This window comes from Stegastes partitus, unplaced genomic scaffold (genome assembly GCF_000690725.1).
Source record: "Stegastes partitus isolate 25-593 unplaced genomic scaffold, Stegastes_partitus-1.0.2 Scaffold2186, whole genome shotgun sequence".
Classification (NCBI taxonomy): domain Eukaryota; kingdom Metazoa; phylum Chordata; class Actinopteri; family Pomacentridae; genus Stegastes; species Stegastes partitus.
In genome coordinates, this window is record NW_007579917.1 from 99409 (window position 1) to 104610 (window position 5202).

The 5202-nt window shown below is 38.2% G+C and overlaps 4 non-coding genes across 4 annotated transcripts; 3 read left to right on the forward strand and 1 right to left on the reverse strand.

The window, feature by feature from the left end:
- Positions 1-755: 755 nt before the first annotated feature.
- On the forward strand, positions 756-838 carry trnal-cag (transfer RNA leucine (anticodon CAG)). Its single transcript has one exon. It is a non-coding gene; the product is annotated as a tRNA-Leu (tRNA).
- A 276-nt stretch (positions 839-1114) lies between these two features.
- On the reverse strand, positions 1115-1197 carry trnal-cag (transfer RNA leucine (anticodon CAG)). Its single transcript has one exon. It is a non-coding gene; the product is annotated as a tRNA-Leu (tRNA).
- A 564-nt stretch (positions 1198-1761) lies between these two features.
- On the forward strand, positions 1762-1844 carry trnal-cag (transfer RNA leucine (anticodon CAG)). Its single transcript has one exon. It is a non-coding gene; the product is annotated as a tRNA-Leu (tRNA).
- A 556-nt stretch (positions 1845-2400) lies between these two features.
- trnae-uuc (transfer RNA glutamic acid (anticodon UUC)) lies at positions 2401-2472 on the forward strand. Its single transcript has one exon. It is a non-coding gene; the product is annotated as a tRNA-Glu (tRNA).
- Positions 2473-5202: the final 2730 nt, after the last annotated feature.

Here is a 5202-nt window from a genome sequence, read left to right on the forward strand (position 1 = left end):
TTTGAGGCTCCGTAGAAATCAGGTAGTTCGATGTTATTAATTGTGCTACATATTTAATTATCATTTCTATTTTCTGTTCTTTTCTCTCCAGGCCAAAAGAGAAGAAGATAAACAACAGTAAGTTCTACTCCTGAGGACTCTCCTGTGATCTGTGCACTTCCAGGTCTTCCAGTTGGGACGTGTTTTCACACCAACAATCCAGCGCCACCCGACAATATTTTATATTTATTTAAGATTTTAAGAAGAAAGCTTGTGGTCCTCATATTTTCAGCATCATTGAAGAGATTCCCTGAAGCCGTCGGCCTGTAATCAAACTGCATCGAGCCGCTCTGATGGCTTTCTGACCTCAGTCATTATTATTTCAGCACAACGAGGGAAGTTTGTTGTTTTGTGACTTCGGGTTCTTGTGAGTGTGATGGAGCTGCCGTGTTTTTGCCGTGTCGTTTTGACCTTTCTCTCAGATCAGATAATTGAAGTGTAATCCAGCGTTTCCTGTATTTAATGCGAACGGTGTTTGTCGATCTCCCATGATTCCTCTGTGACTTCCTCATGATCTGAGTCAATAAAGTGTGCTTGGTGTAACCGAACCGTCGTCTCTGTTTTCTTAAACTGGAGCCATTTCAGCAGCGTTTGTCTTCCGGCTGGCTTTTAAAGAACTGGGTTACTGGGACTTAAAATAACCGCGGGGAGTTTCCAGTTGCCCTCGAGCTGCTGCTAAACAGGTCGGGTGTTAAATTCAACAGCTGCTGTGTGCAGTCAGGATGGCCGAGCGGTCTAAGGCGCTGCGTTCAGGTCGCAGTCTCCCCTGGAGGCGTGGGTTCGAATCCCACTTCTGACAGACGTGTTTTAGATCGAAGTCCGGTTCTAGGTTCCTGAAATGACTTAGTCATCAATAAATGTACGAATTAATCACACATAAACATGCAGAAATATGTGAATAAATTCATAATAAGGACAAATAATAAGTAGGAAAGCACTACCTCTATATTTCTATATAAATTTGGTTGTAACTTCCTACTTATTAAAAGCTTACTCACATATTTCTGCATGTTTATGTGTCATTAAGTCGTGCATTTATTGACATATTACTTGAAACTTCAATCTAAAACACTTCTGTCAGAAGTGGGATTCGAACCCACGCCTCCAGGGGAGACTGCGACCTGAACGCAGCGCCTTAGACCGCTCGGCCATCCTGACGATAGCAATACCCAGCAGGGCGTGAAAAATCGATTTTCTATAAACCACAGGCTCCTGATTTATTTATGACATCTGCTCTTATTAGCAGAGTACGTTGATGGAAACAGACTTCAAATTAAAAAATAAATATTTTTAAAAACAGATTAAATTAATCAAATGATTTTAATATTTATAAACAAACGTTGAAACAGTAATGAGGTCCAGGGGCTGGAAATAGACATTAAAAAAATAAATACAGAGGTAAGTCATAAATTAGTGCCTTATTAATTTATTTGTTTATTTAATTTAAAATGTGATTAATTTATTTAATTCATTTTTTAAAGTATTTTTTGTCAGTATTCAGACAGAAATGCATAAACAGCATAATGCATAACATTTAATAAACAAATATATTTGTTTATAAATTTTGTAATTATTTGATTAATCCTTTTTGTAGGTTTAAAAATATATATTTGAAGTCTGTTTCCATTACTTTGCCAATAAAAGTAGTATATATCATAAATATATCAGTAGACCATGGTTTATAGAAAATCGATTGTTTACGTCGTGTCGATTGGCGGAAACGTCAGGATGGCCGAGCGGTCTAAGGCGCTGCGTTCAGGTCGCAGTCTCCCCTGGAGGCGTGGGTTCGAATCCCACTTCTGACAAAAACCTTTTCAGCGCATTCAAACAGATCACGTGTCAAAACCAACAACCCACATTCAGTAACACAGAACATGTTTAAATGGTAGAACCGACACAGTATGAAAGAACACCTTCAAAGTCAGCTCGTGCATAAAATAAAACACTTCATTTGTGTAACAGCTCCCCTCCAACACGATACTAGAAGAAGGTTAAAAAGATGTGTATACAATTATCATTTAAACTTTTTTAAGAGGGTTGATATTATTAATAATGAAAGATTGGTATTTTATGAAATATAGTTTATTAATATAATCTAAAATTTAAAAAAGTGACCATATGGAAAGTATGACAATAGTACTTTATTTGCATAACAACTTACATGCAGCTCAAAACATTAAAAATAAAATACAAAACTAAAACATTAAAAATAAAACAATATGGCACAACCTGTAGTAGGTGGTGCTATATATTATGTGTTTGAAGTGCTGTTTTCTGACTTATTGAACATGTATTTCAACAAACTTATACAAAATATTGTTTAAAATCTCCGCTATAGAGACATTAAAAAGTCCCATTGTGTCCCATATGGTCTAGCGGTTAGGATTCCTGGTTTTCACCCAGGCGGCCCGGGTTCGACTCCCGGTATGGGAACTGCTGTTTTTCCTTACAGTGTAAAGACCTTACAAACTTAGACGTCAACCTGATAAACAACGCATTTTAGAAGGTTAGGTTTTTATCTTCCCGGTCATGGAGGTGAAGGGGCGGGTCTTCCACGTGACCCGTCGGTTGACCCTCGACCCCGCTGCACTGCTGCACCTGGAGACGTTTGTTTTATTTTTCATGTTTTTTTTAATTTGTAATTTTATTGTTTGTTTCGACATTAATCAGCTGGCACCCACTGTGTTTCCTTTCATAGAAGGTAAATACATCGCGTTGTGTTTTTTATTAAGCGTAATTAAGATGCGGTTCGTTAAAATTCGATGCTAACCGGTTAGCTCATTAGCGAGCTAGCATAACGTTCGAGGCAGCGGCCGCCATTTTGTTGCGTTGTTGGCTAAGCTAAAGCTACAGCTAACTCGACGCGGGAGAGCAAAGAAGGATGTGAATGAGTAGAGCGACCGAGAAAACTGTGGACCATGTAGGAGAACCCGGAGATGGATCCCGCTGGACTACAACGTCAAGTGGACTGTTTCGGCCCGCCTCCCTCCCTCCGTTAGCCGCGGCTAATCTCCCTTCATCCGGCCCCTGCTTCCGACAACAGCTCCGGCATTCTATGAGGAATTAATGTTTACTTTGTAAAGAACAGGTGATCTGTAGGTCTGTATGAGTCTTACAAATTAGTAAATAATGTTTCTTAAAATTTTAAATTGACCCAGAAAGTGTTTTAAAAGACTAAAAAGTTCATTGAAGGTTTGTCCTCTCTGTTGTAGATGCTAATGTTAGCTGTCACTCATAATGGCTAAGTGTTAGCTTAAATTAGCTTTACTTTTTTAAACATGTAAATGCAGTTATCATGTTTCCAGACTGAGAACAGAAAGCAAATTTACTCTACATCAATTTCTAATAATTTAGGTCTGTTTGTGGTATTTTCAGGTAGTTCTGTGGTCATTTTTTAAAATGTTTTTGGTCATTTTTTAGCATCATTGTGGTGTTTTGGGTGCCTTTGTTTTTGTCTTGAGTCTCCTTATGGTCATGTCAAGTCAATTCGTGGTAGTTTTTAGTACTCTGTGGTTGTTTTTAGTGTATTAGTCGTCATGTTAAGTCTTTGTGATTGTTTTAAAGTCTTTATGTGGTCGTCTTGAGGAGCCTTCAGATCATTTGTGGCCATGTTGAGTCGTGTTGTGGTTATTTTAGGTCCTTTGTGGTTGTCTTTGCACTACATATAAAACACTTGAACATTTGTACATTTTTACTTACATTTTATAGTTTCATAATGTTTAGTTTTACTTACTGGATGTTTTTGCTAATTTATCTGTATTTATAACTTTATTCTCTCTGCTGTTACTAGTAAAAATTTCCCCTCTGTGATTAATGAAGTGTTTCTATACTATTCTATTATTATGTCTCCTTGTGGTCATGTCAGGTCATTTTGTGGTCATTTTTAGTTTGTTGTGGTTGGTTTTTAGTCCATTTGTGGCCATTTTGAGTCTTGGTGGTTATTTCAAGTGTCTTTGTGGTCACCTCAAGCCTCCTTCGGGTCATTTTGTTATTTTATAGTCAGTTTAGTCTCTTTATCTTAATTTTGTGTCTTTTGTAGTCATCATTAGTCTCCTTGTGGTCATTCCAACTGATTTCTTATTTACTTTATGGTCATTTTTCCATCTCTTTGTTATCATTTTGGGTCTTTTGTGGTTCTATTTAGTCTATTTGTAGTTATTTAGAGTCTGTGGTCCATCTGTTTGAGTTTATCTGTTTACGTCTCACTGTTTTGTGGTCATTATGGGTCTCTTTGTGGTTCTTCAATAACTCTGTGTGGTCATTTTCACTGTTATGAGATAGTTTGTCTTTGTAGGGGTTTACCTGAGATGGTGTACGTCAACTGTCTATTTTCACATCACGTTGGACCGTTTTTACAAGAGCTATAATAAAAGGTGACACAAAGGAGCTGTTGTTTTGTTGTTTTTAGCCTTTTTGTGGCTGTTTTGAGTCAAATGGACACTGCTAGGTGTAACCTTTTAATGTTTACTGAATGTTTACTCAGTCGGCTCCAAAATATCTGACATCATGTCAAAGAAAATGTAGGTGTAGCTGCATCTTGTGCCTAAAAGTGGAGAGTAAACTTTGCAAACAGCAGTTTGTGTATCAGCAGCGAGCTTGTCTGCGGTCTATTCATCAGCAGGTCTTGTGCTCGATCACCAGTTGATATATTTTCAGAAATCATGAATATGTGCAGCTGCTCTGCTCCCAGTCTGTCCTGATCATGTCAGTAGAAAATAACCACGTTACAGTGGTTTGTTATGCTGCGAAGACTCGCTTTTTGTTTTATTTAGAATTAATTTGGGCTAATAAGGCTGCAGGTAGAGTCATTCAGTGCACTGGGGAATATTTAGCTCATCTACTGTTAACCTGAACATCTGTTGAAATTCAGGTTGGATTTCAGTCCATCAAGATTTTCTTTGGTTGACATTTTTCTCACAAACGGTGTTACTTCTGGGATTTACAGCATTATTACACCCCTTGCTTTAGACAATCTTCTCTTAACCTCAGAGAGAAGCACATCAACAACTACAGCGAGTAATTCTCACCTGTGTTGAGTTGTCTGTGAACCGTGGAGTCGAGATGTCGGACCCTTTGAGGTGTGAGCTGAGAGCCTGAGCTGCTCTGTCGGAGTCACAGCAGTGTCCCAAATCTAATTAAAGCCGCAAGCGGCGATGGACGGGT